Below are 13,634 nucleotides of genomic sequence, written 5' to 3'. Positions count from 1 at the left end.
AGGCAATTTTAATGTCAACTGCGTGTACTATGGAAGATACATTCTACATGCACGGTTATCGCTTTCGACTAAACTCAAGGGTTAATTCTCAGTGACATTCAACGAAATTGAAAAGATGTACTTCTTCATTAATTAATTTGTTGTTTCTTACTTCTATATTATTCCCTTCGAGCTGAAGTGAGGAAGTTATTGCGCAAGATTTACTGCCTATCTTAAAGAAGCCACAAAGTTGAAACTGGTATTTTGGCGAATTTCCTTAAATAAATGAAGGCCTGTCAAAGCAAATTGCACTGCGTCCTAAAGGAACTATTGTGCCCAAAGTACTTTCCATTCGACATTAAAAAATTTTCATTTGCCGAATATCGCATTTCATGCTTCGGTTCTCGCACGAGTTCTTGAGGCATCTGGCGTTGCCAAATGAGTTTATGTATCACACGATCAAACGCCTTCTCTAGATCCAGAAATGCAATATGGAGAGGGCGATGTTTCTCATGGCGTTCCTACATGAGTAACCATGCAGGGACTGTAGGTTCGCAGTTCTTGACAAACCCGGCTTAGTTTTCGGTGATTTGAATGAAATCGCGAATACCATTGCCTTCCCTTTTACAGGTTGGGACGGTGTTGTCTTCTTGCCAGTCAGATTGTGTTCTATCCTCCTCAATAACCCGAGTTCGCTCAGCCAGGGTTGTGGGTTTCAGCTCTTCGCTCTCGAAATTCATCCGGTTCTCTTGCGATCGACGAGAAACTAATGATAGAAAGATTTCTTCCCGCGGACCTTCATTTGGTCAGCATCTTTCTAAGGCCAAGCAACTAGGTTAATGAACGAATGAAGGTCCGCAAAATCTAGTGAGCCCTCGCCATCTCACAGCGTGCTCCAGGCCTTTTTCCGCGATGGCACCCTTTGGCTACCGCGTTTTCACCCACATGACCACGATCACCCGCAATAATCAGATAGTCGTTGGCAGGCGAGACACAGATGCAATATTTAATATGCAGACACGGATTTGTTTAGATGGGATTAATTATCTTACGTCCATGCATCAAAAACACCTGCTAATTTTTCGACAGGACCTGGTCGCGCTCTACCGTGTCGAGTGAGGAGAATACCCTAGAATTCATCTGAGGCATTTTATTCAACGCGATAATTGTTTTTTGACAACATTGAATGTTCTTGATCTTCCTGTTGCGGTACCTGCTATCAAGAGAAATCTGATTGGATCTGGTGGTGGAGCAACCCTAATTATAATTTATCTCTTTCGCTAATCTCAGCATTTTATTTTTATTTCACTGAAGATTGTGAAAAGTGCGTTGCCTCAATCCCAATCTTTGTCCTCAAATGACCCCCGTATATATTGGCTTTTAGAATATCAGAGCTACTAATATATGTCGGTACATATGCTATAGAATATGTTCTATGTGTGATGTCTTACCCTGCAATAAATTCACGCGAAACGGAAAACTTCGACCAAGTTCAATTTGTTAAACTTTATGGCTCGTAACTCTCTTACCTTCAAATTAATGATAAAGCTATTTCTCCATTCGCCCCGTAACAGCCACCCCACCATAGCCCTTCGCCCGCCATGCATGCCACGTACCGCAGTCAATCACGTGAAGCGATGTGAGTTTGCTCAGAACTACCTTTTTAGATGGAAAAGTAAAAGCCAAGCGTAAGTCGAATACAAAACTGGAGCCGAAAAATCTGAAAAGCACAGTAAAGTGGGAAGTGTTAGGGTGTGGGGCTGTTACGGAGGGCGTGGATAATGTGGAATTCGTGGAGGGGAATATGGACGCGAATATGCACATCGATATTTTAAAAAGATCTGCATGCCAACGTCAGTGGGCATTTGCCAAAACAATGACCCGAAACACAGACCGTGAAAAATACGCATGTGGTAGCTTGCAATTGTCAGGAGCTACTGAAAACCTCTCTACAATCCTCGGACTGCAATATCATTAAGAACCTACCGGATTAGGGCTTGCAACAGCCCTATTTCGACCAAAAATACTTGATGGAAGGTCTTCACGAAAAATGGAGAAAAATTCCAGTCGAATCCATGCCACTGGCCAGTGAAGGCTGCATCTGAACGTAAAAGTCTCCATACGGAGTATTAACCAGTAGCTTGTTTGTGATTTTACGTTTTTAAGGGGAGGTCCCCATACATTCAAAATGGGGGTGCAAATTTGTTTTCACCAAATATAGTCATATGGGGTATCAAATGAAAGGTCTCGGTTAGTACTTTCCGAAGCCGGACATTTGCTGGAAAGGCGGGGAGTGCGGGGGTCAAAAGAAACTAGCGGTTTCTGTGAATGGCCCCGAAACCGAAAAATCTAAAAAAAATCAAGAGGTCGCCACTATATAATGGCTAGGCTCCCCTTCAAATAAAGTTGATAGTAGTATATTACTAAAATTTTCCGTAATTAGCTGCAGAACCCCCTTAAGTTCATCCTAGCATCACGAAATTTTTCAGCAATGTAGAATATAATATACAGCTCGATACCAAGTTTGGTGGAAATCGCACCATTACTAACCAAATTATAATGGGTCAAAGTTGTCACTTCTTTGGAAATTCAAAATTTTGAATGTCAATATCACCCGAAATTGAATATTTTCGTATAATATATACGTATATTGCGTGTTACGTACTAATGGGAAAAATTCAAACGTCTTTATAAAAGAAATACACAAAACCTTTCATACCTGAATAATCCAGCTTCCAGTTTCCCGACTGGTTTAGATCTGTCCAGATTTCAATTTTGCCTACGAAAATAGAGTTTTTCTTTACATTGTATCCAACAGATTAAACATAACGTTCTTGGAAAAGGACAAAACACATAGAAATCCTTTTACCTCCTCTCTGAACACTTATGTATTTCGTGCGACGTGTGCGGAGTTCAATTTTGCTCACTGTATATGGTAGCAGCCGAATTGAACATATATGTATGTCCCGCGTCAGCAAACTGAGACTGATGTACAAACAACTCGGCATACCGGAAGCTGGTGCTTCCAACGTTCCTGTTCCGACTTTACCTCAATTAACTCCCCCTTAACGCTTTTCAACTCTCTTGTCAAAAAATCCTTGAATATTGCTGTATAGCCTGGTCCCCTTTCCGCAACCGTGATTGTCGTGCTCTTGAAGCTGTACAACGCAAATTCACTCGGACCCTCTTTTTCGAATATAACCTTTCCCGGGTGAACTATCCCTCACATCACTTCCCACCTTCCATGGAGCGGGACATCTACTTTCTCTCCCTGAATTCTAGGCTATGCTGGTCCTCTAATCCACTATGTAACTCCCCTATAGTCTCCCCTATAGTGGCTCATTCTCTTTCCTTAGGTTTAACATAAGCGCAAGTTAAGCCATTTACTTGCTCCTCCACTGCTCCACTGTTTTTAATTAATTAAATGAATAAATAAGTAAATAAATAACTCCGTCGTAGCCGGTCTCAAGAACGGTTGAAAAAGAAGGAGAGATGGATTGCTTCAGTCTAAACGACTGTACGCCACCGTAACGTCTCAGGAGGTAGGTGAGGAAAGTGAAGGAACTTTGCAATCTTGCCGATTACTCACTGATGAAGCTATCACCACACCGGGCAGTTAGGTATAAAATCCAAATCCATTTAATGAGATAAACGAGAAATTTGAGGTCCGGTACGGATAATCGGCGGAGTCATCTGACTTGGTGACTGGGTCGGGCTCCCGTAATGGACAGGACGGCGTCGAAACCGCTAGTCGTGGGGCGTTGCAACGTCTAGACGCCCATGCGCCCAGGAGCATGTTTCGCCACAATCTGTGGCGGCCACTTCAATGGGTCCGCGTAGGCAGCGGATGAAGTGGACTCCTACTACGAAATAAGGGGGGGGGGGGGAATACAACATATTACCGCCCCTTGTTGCACCAGAGATTCATCTAGGGTTTTCTGGAAATTCACGTACGTGACTGCGCTGCGAGTCGCAGACCAGTACCGCTTTCTAACCCTCAGCGACTCAATTCCGGCCATCATCAAGGGGCGTGGTCGACTTGAGGTCATCGCGGAAACTGGTGACCGAGAGTCGATGGAGGCTTAGGCGGCGGCATCAACAACACCACCAGACAGTACAGCAGACACAAGACCGATTGCTTGCTTACCAACCCTCTACATACAAATTCATAAAGTCCATCATTAGTGGAAGGGTCAATGCGCACCTTGAGGCGAACAACATTCTGTCTGAGGAGCAGAAGGGTTGCCGAATCGGTATAAGACAACAGCAACTCATTATCGACTCGGTAGTTGTAGGACAGACAACTAGAGGCGAAAGAAACCTCTTTAGTTGCTATATTTATTATGCTACGGCTTTTGATAGCGGCCCGCATACCTGGCTAATCGATGCCCTACATCTGTATGGCATTGATCCGAAACTAATAAAGGTTTTTGGCGACAGTCATGGAAGGGTGGCATACCACCTTATCAGTGCCTTCATCCGAGGGTGCCAATAACTCAGAGCCTATCCATATATGGACAGGCATCTTCCAGGGGGATTAGTTGAGTCCTTTTTGGTTTTGTATGGCACTGAACCCCTCTCATGGCTACTGAATGATGCTAGAGGGTATGGTTTTGCAATAAAGTATAGTCTACGTGCTAAGTGCGAGCTGAAACACTTATTGTACTTAGATGACATGAAGTTGTCGAAACAGACTTAGTAGTACTTCGGAATTCTGCAAGAAACCCATGCTCGAGTTTATGATCTAAAGGATGCTTTGCTGTCCAAATTCCTGCGACGTAGAGAGATTTGATGCTGAAATCACATCTCTCGCTATCCCTTCACGGGCTTATGCATTCGGAATATTGCCGTGGACGAAGACCGATCTGGAAAACGTCCAGCGGCGGATACGGACAACTATGTCCAAATTCCGAATGCATCATCCAAACTCTGCCGTGGAGCGGATGAACTTGCCTCGTGACATCGGAGGTAGGGGCGTGGATGACGTGGCGGCACAACATCATCACCAAGTCGACTCGCTGTGCGCTTATTTTTACAGCAAACGGCAGGCGAGCCCCTTGCATGCGGCTATCTATAAGGCAGACTAACTCCACTTAACTTGCCGGTAAACACGTGCATTGTCTTTGGCAGCCACTTATCGATTTTCATTTGTCGAGCAAATAACTGTGTGCTGGCGAGCTCTTTGCTAAGGTGGAGGGATTCATGTGTGCCATTCAGGACGGCGTGGTCGCCACCCGAGCTTATCGAAAAGCTCATCACGAAAGAGCGGGTGGAGAACGACCAGTGCAGAATATGTGGTGCAATACACCACCAGGCATAATGCTTTATGTAAGGTGATCTAGCAAAACCTTGCATACAAGCATGGGTTGATCACGGGAGCATGTTCGGTTTACCGATTTGAGTCCGGTTTACAACTTCGAACTGATCGCCATATACTACACAACAAGCATAACGTGACGTCTCGCTCCGCGTATATTATTGATGTAGCTATCCCCCATAATAGCAACATTGAACAGAAATACGTAGAGAAGAAGGTGAACTATGAGCCACTGACTCGAGAAAGCAAAGATATTTGGCGTCTGGCGGGTGGTTGAAATTTCCATAATATTGTTAACTACAGGTATAGATGGCATGGCTTTCCTTGATATCCTGGGACTCTCATACAGTCTAGCTCAAACCATGCTGAAGTATACCATTCTACATACGTGCTCGATGTTGCGGGGAATTCTTGACGGATTCTCCCATTGACATACCACCGGCCACCAGCGCCCCTTTTTCTTTTATGTAGGTAGGATTGTCCGAGCCTAAATACTTGGCACTCTACCGTAAGGAACTGTGTTAGGTGGTAATAAATTGCTCTATGGTTTTATGCGATCCAGCTTCTAATACACCGGATTAGTGTACAGGTCCCGCGGCATTTTCCTGGAATTCTCTCACCGTTGTTACCGTTTCGTGTACAGTCCTTTGCTACTGGGTTTTCGGAAGTCCACAGTCACATCGGCCGGATTCGTCCTCCTTTTCTGCAAGAGTCATTGTGTTTTCACTAGACGATCTGAATCATTCACGCGATGATCCATGGATATTTTCCTGTATGCGCTGCTCATCCTCATCGCGATTGAAACGATTTTGTAATTACCAACCGTGATTTTGACAGTGTTGTTTTTCCTGCGATTGGTACTGAGGACCGCCTCCGCCTTTTCGCCGGCACATCCCGTTTAACCATTTGTAACCATGCTTTAATCGCATGAACAGTTTCACTTCCGTAAAGATTCAGATATCCAGGGTGCTCCGCAACTACTACCACGTCAGGTCGTCTGCAAAACCAGTCAACGTTGCCCCCTTAGTCACGTAAAGGCCAAGAACTCCACCATTCATTATGTTCCACAGCAGGGGCCCCAATATGGTTCCTCGGGGAATCCCTACTGTCGCAACATATTTTTTCGGCAAGGAGTCTCTCCGAGAAATAATTCTAGAATATCCGAGTTAGGTAACCAGGGACATATAGTTTAGGCAGGGCGCCCAGTTGGCAAGTTAGAGACATTCCTGACGTTCAGCGTCATCACGGCGCATCACTTTCCAACGGCCAGCGCCTTCCAAGCCAGATCCGCGAGTGTTGCTACTGCGGAACGTGCTGATCGAGACCTACTTGGGCTGCGGTAGACTACCCGTTTGTTCGACGAACGGCAGCAGCATGCTGTATATCACCTTTTCCAACGACTTCTTCATAGTGTTTAAAAGACAGATGCAGAGGGTGCTCCAGAACCAGCTTCTGCCTCTTTCACTGGATCGTGTTTTTAACAGCGAACTCCAGGGCTTTGTGTGCAGATATCGGAACGGGATGTATTTTGAGACCTGGATTTCGTATAGATGCATCACTGTGATTTTTTTAGGTGTTTCGGTTGGGTAGCTCCAGGGCAGAGACAACTCATCAGACGCTACCTCACCTCTGCCCTGGGAGCAACGTGACCGTAAGTGGCAATAGATGGAAAACGCTTCTTTATATATTCACAAAAACATGCCAAGGGTGTGAATTACATCCAAGCGAAACCGGCAATAGTTTGAGCCTAAGCTAGGCTAAAACTAAATTATTGTTGAGGATAGTGAGGGATCCTAAATCCACATCCACTTGATGTTGGACCGGCCCAAATGAAGAACAACTTTTTCTCACGTTTCTTGGTCCACGGATCCCTCGTTTGGGGCATGGCACCCAAGCATTTAAACAGGCTACCGCGAATCTCTAATCAACTCTAACATAATGTCTATCGAATTTAATTCTCGTCGAAATCTTGAAAACTGCATTTACATATATTACTGGGTCTCTTTGTAACGCTTTTGAGACTGTTTTGCATTTCTGACATTTTCGGCAAAATGGCGACAACTTTCACTGGATAGAAGAATTTGTGTTTGCTTCGAGAAGAATTTCTGCCTTCATATGATTACCTGTATTCAAAACTGTACCTGCAATATTAGAATTATCTCAGTTTTGAACGTTAACTATCTTCCCTTCCTGCACTATTTTGTGATTATAACATTTTCCGCATCAAATTCCGGATCAGTCTGAGGTGGAGAATATTAAAATACACTCAATGAAATACCACAAAATGTTTTTAGCAGCCTCATAGCCCTTCATTTACTCAAATAGAATCCAACCGGGATTCAGCCCAACCCAGAACATAATGGAATTATGACTTCACAAAACTTCCAGTTTACCGATTTCGGAGTAACGTCATCGTCCATGGTGATAACGCTTCACTAACTTCAAAAAATCTGAGTGTAGTGATGATTACGACGATGACAACCAAATTGTATATAGAAAGCGCTCGAAGGGGACTAAATCCCTACTGACATGTGCTAGTAGTAACGGAGTATCCATTTCATCTCTTGAATCGACGAGCTCTTAAGATTAGATTCCGAACAAGAAAGAAATCTCCCCCTTGCTAACCTTACGGTTCAGGACAGCAGCGCAGATGTCCATTTTCTCAAGATTTTTTTCCAAAGTGATTATAGCTTGCTGAAATGTTGAGGTTTTTATGTTATATATACACACATATGTATACACCATATCCATTCGTACAAATGTTAAAAAAAAATGGAAAGTGCTCAAAATTTCAAATTTTGGTAGTGAAATTAGTAGGTGATGTGGTAATAAAGAGTAAAAGTTATACTGGGCCTGCCTACATTGACTGCAGTCAATGTCTATTGCTTATATAATATGTGTGTTTTAATATGAGGAAAATACTTTGTAGCCCAATATTCCAGCCATTCAAAGACTGTGAAGGAGAAATATAAAAGTTTTGATGTTGAACTTCCAAAATTATGCTGATTTTTAAGGATTCGTGTTTAAGGGGGTGCATGCACAAGGGCGTGTAAGTTTTATACACCGAATATAGTCATGTGAGGTAAATGAAAGGTCTCGATTAGTTCTTTCCAAAACTGGCCTCAAGTCTGACATTGCAAAACGGGGGACTGCTGGTTGGAAATTGATAATTTCTTCCACGGACCCATTTTCAGAAACTACCCAATCGACAGAAAAAAGCTGCCACTATCCGGTCTCGACGCCTCAAAATTCCTTGCATATAGTGCAATAACAGTGTATTGTTTCTTTTTTTTAGGAATTAAGTGGAATTCCCCCTTGACTCCATCACAGAGTCATGAAATTATAGAGTAATATAGACTGTAGGATGGAGGATAATATTGGTAAGTTCGGAGACAATTGCGCCATTCCAAATAAAGTTATAATAGGTCACAGAGGTCCCTTTTGTGAAAATTTACTGCAATCTATGACATTGAGTCACACTTAACTGACTAGTCTGACATAGAAAATGCATAAAAAATACCAGCTAGGTATAAATGGGACAAATGTCCACTCAAATACATAAGAAAAACACAAGAGTTTTCATACCTGGATCGGCGAGCTTCTAGTCTAGTCTAGATTGATTGAAAAACATTCCTGCAATCTCAATTTTAAAGTACAGTAGAGTCCCGGTTATCCGCCTTTGAGTTATCCGCCATTCCGTGTTATCCACGTCACCTGGGTCGTAACGTTGACAAATAGGTTGCTCGTAGTTTGCGGACATCAGTGAGAGGGGCGAGCGTATAGTCGATTTTACGGACACTCACGACCTTGTACTTATGAAAAGATGGTTCATCAAACCATTGTGTCATCTTCCCTCGTTTTGTAATGGAGACCGGAAATGACTATATCCTCATAAGACACCGACATTTTATCACTGCTAAGCCGTTCCCGATGAAATCATCGCACCTCAACAAAACCAACGTGAGAAAAGCCCGCCGCGCATTAAATGGTGGCAATTTCGTCAAAAAAAAAATCATTAATTTGATTTACGCGATTACCAACCATTACGATTGTTGAAGAATCGTGAAAGCAAATGAGAGAGACGATCCACAAAGCGGCCTCTGCAACCCTCGGGGTCACCAAGTCAGGTAAGCGATTGATCAACCTAGATACCTCACTATGGAATGACAATGTCCAAATGAAGGTCGGTGAAAAGAAACGGCTCTACCATAAGTTTCTCTACTGCAAGACCTAGTACGAGAAGATTCGATAAGTAAAGTTGGAAGTGTGGTGGGTATACCAAAACCGCTTCGTGTTTCTGTCGATGTTCATTAAAGAAGCCCCCTTTCACGACTCCTCTTTGTTCTTATTATGGATACTTTCACAGAGTACATTCAACGCCCAGCGCCTTATACACTGCTTTATGCAGATGATATTTTGCTAGAATCTCATAGCGAAAATCTAGAGCATTTTGTTCAAAAATGGAATGATGCGGCGGAATAGAAAAGGTAATGAACGGCGCCTCGCGGTAATGGAGACGAAGATGTTGCGTTAAACTAGTGACGCCATGATCACATCCGAAATGAGGATATCCGCAATCGATATGGGGTTACACCAAATGTCGAAAATTACGGGAAAGACATTTTAGATAGTGTGGTCACGGAATTCGCACTAACGTGAAATTGCTTGCCAAGATTGATCTGAATATCAAGGCCTGCAGCACACATGTAGTACCCACGGCTTTGTGACGTAGACGGTATTTCATTCCACTTTTTTTTCCATTTTAACACCTTTAGCTCTCCAAAATACCCCCTTTAATTTCGTAATTCCCATGCAGACAGGTAGCATTAGTGTGTTGCTTATATCATCATCATCAACGGCGCAACAACCGATATCCGGTCTAGGCCTGTCTTAATAAGTCTACCAGTTCGATATCCCTAAAAGTTGTCTGGCGTCCTGACCTACGCCATGGCTCCATCTCAGGCAGGGTCTGCCTCGTCTTCTTTTTCTACCATAGATATTGCCCTTATAGGCTCACCGGACTGGATCATCCTCATCCATACGGACCCGCCCACCAGATTTTATCCACAACCTGACGGTCATGGTATCGCTCAGAAATTTCGTCGTGATGTAGGCTACGGAATCGTCCATCCTCATGTAGGGGCGCCAAAAATTCTTGGGAGAATTCTTCTCTCGAACGCGGCCAATAGTTCGCAATTCTCCTTGCTAAGAAGCCCAGTCTCCGAGGAATACATGAGAACTGCCACATGAATACATGAGATTGTCTTGTACAGTAAGAGTTTTGACCCTATGGTGAGACGTTTCGATTTTCGTTTCGTTATCGATTGTGCTGTTCAACCCTAGATAGGAGAAATTATCAACGGTTTCAAAGTTGTATTCTCCAATCTTTATTCTTCCCGATTGACCAGTGTGGTTTGATGTTGTTGGTTGGTTGGTTTTCGGTGCTGACGTTGCCACCATTAATTTAGTCTTGCCTTCATTGATGTATAGCCCAAGATTTCGCGCCGCCTGCTCAATCTGGTTGAAGGCAGTTTGTACTTTCGGGTCGTGCTTCCCATGATGTCAATATCGTCAGCATAGGTATAGTAGTTGGGCGGACTTGAAGAGGATGTTGCCTCTCGCGTTTACGTCCGCGTCGCAAATCACTTTCTCCATGGCCAGGTTGAAGAGGACGTATGCCAGGGCATCCCCTTGTCTTAGGTCGTTGTTGATGTTGAATGGTTTTGAGAGTGATCCTGCTGCTTTTATCAAGTCTCGCACATTGGTCAGGGTCAGCCTAGTTGGTCTAATTAATTTCGTCGGGATACCGAATTCCCTAATGGTCGTGTACAGTTTTACCCTCGCTATGCTATCATAGGCGGCTTTAAAGTCGACGAAGAGATGGTGCAACTGATGGCCATATTCCAACAGTTTTTCCATCGCTTGCCACAGAGGTAAAATCTGATCTGTTGCTGATTTGCATGGAGTGAAGCCTCTTTGGTATGGGCCAATGACGTTCTGGGCATATGAAGCTATCCGGCCCAGCAAGATAGCGGAGAATATTATATAGATGGTACTCAGCAACGTGATACCTCTATAATTGCTGCACCATATTAAATCAATTCGGCTGTAATTCCATCGGTTCCTGGCGACTTATGATTTTGAAGCCCATGGACTGCACGGACTGTTTCTTCTATGCTTGGCGGTGGCAGCATTTTTCCGTCGTCTTCAGTTGGCGGGACCTTCAACTTGCCGATGTTTTGATTGTTCAGTAGCTCATCAAAGTACTCAACCCATCGTTCCAATATGCCCATTCTGTCGGAAATCAGATTTCCCTCTTTGTCTCGGCAGGATGAGCATCGAAGTGTATAAGGTTTAATTTTGCTGACTTGTTTGTAAAACTTCCGCGCATGGTACGGTTGCTCCCTATACTTTTCGAGTTCACAGACCTGTTGGTTCTCTCAGGCTTCCGTTTTCCGTCTGTGAAGTTGCTTCTCCGCTCGATGGAGTTCGTGGTAAATCTCTGCGCGTGCCCGCGTTCTTTGAGAATGCAACATTACTCGGTATGCGGCATTCTTCCGTTCCATTGCTAGCTTACATTCATTGTCAAACCAGCCTTTCCGACTCCTTTTGCGGCTGGGGCCAAGTATGTTTGTGGCCATATAAATGATAATGTTTTTCAGGTGGTTGTGAAGATTATTTGCTGATGCTTCATATCCAGGACCTCTGTTGACTGCGGTTATTGCGGCATCCATTTCCCCTTATAGGTGTTCCGGAGGGTTGTGTTGTGGATGGGTTAACTGTTGAAATCTCCAAGTATGATTTTGATACCATACTTGGGACAGGCTTCGAGGGTCCGCTCAACTGCCTCCTAGAAGGTATCCTTGTTCGACTATGCAGTCTCCTCTGTAAGGGCGTGAACGTTTATGAGGCTTATATTTCTAAACTTGCCTCGCAAACGCTTATATTTTCAAAGCCGATAACAGCAGGTTTCATTTTTTGTCTGACTAAGAAACCTATTCTGAGCATATGGTTTACTGGATGGCCGCTATAGTATATGGTGCAGCAGCTCCTCTCCAGGAGACCGGCCCCTGTGCATCGCATCTCTTGCAACGCTGTTACATCAGCCTTATATTGGGGCAGGGTATCGGCTAGCTGCTCAGCCGCGTTCCATGAGAAAATGCGCAAATCGTTAATCCGTTGTCGTTGCCGGGTTCGTCGTTGTAAAATGTGGCTTCGTAACATCGGTTTTTCGTGTAGGGCTGTCAGCCCTACCCAACCCCCAACCTGGAGGAAAGAACTCCCAGCAATCACCACGTGGAGGTGGAGACAGGGTTTGCTAGTAGAGCTGCTGGTGTTGGTTCAGCAAGCGTTTCCGAGGTTGTATGCTCCATCGTGGGTACCAATCCACGTTTCGCTCTGGGACCTATACTCCCCTTTCAGAGGTAAGACTTAATTCAGAAGTTGAAAACCATAAATTTGAAAAATGTCATTGGGTCGTAAGTGACTGGGACAAATATTTACAAATTCTGGGTAAGCTGAGGACGAAAAATCTGATTTAAACAAACCAGATGAAACCCAGGAAAATAATTTGCACTTAGTGGAAGGTATTCCTGAATGTGAGGATGCATCTTTGGTTGAAATAGGAGGGTAGTTATAAGGAGATGACCAGTATATAATTACCGACGAAAAAATTGTCAAAGTTGTAAATAGCGATAAAGCGTAAGGTGTTGCCATTGTCGAATCCGTAAAAATTGAAATTCTTGAAGTAGCCGTTGAAGACTGAACAGCAATAAGAAGTCAAGACTGTCGACATTTTGATACACGAGAAATGACAATAATAATAATAATAATCGTTGGCGCAACAATCCATATTGGATCAGGGCCTCGAAGTGTGTAAGAGCACTTCATTCAAGACCGTAACAGTACACTACAGTACACTATAGAAGGCAATGTGGTCAGCATTGCGCTCGCCCGAGATTATTACCCTGATTTGACTCAGGTACTCATTCACAGCTGAGTCGACCTTCCGTACGAAAGCCTAGTGCTCTAACCACTCTGCTATCCGGACATGGCAATACTTGCCCGTAAAGAAGCGAGATACATTACATTTCGTGCCCTAGTTTGATTGATTATATATATTAGACTTTTCGGGCTGAATCATCTTCGCGTACACGAGCTAAATAGCTAGCCCCGCGCAACCAGACGATCGTGTTATCGCTCAAATTTCCTCATTATATAGACTACGTAATTATCCATCCTCATGTGGGAGGCCAACATTTTTTGGAGGATCCTTTTCTCAAACACAGCTGGTCACCAATTATTGTCTTGTACAGTAAGAACTTTTATCCTATGTTAA

The sequence above is a fragment of the Hermetia illucens genome, chromosome 3 (assembly GCF_905115235.1).
Source record: "Hermetia illucens chromosome 3, iHerIll2.2.curated.20191125, whole genome shotgun sequence".
Lineage (NCBI taxonomy): Eukaryota > Metazoa > Arthropoda > Insecta > Diptera > Stratiomyidae > Hermetia > Hermetia illucens.
The sequence above is the reverse complement of the archived record's forward strand: the minus strand, read 5'-3'. Positions refer to the sequence as shown.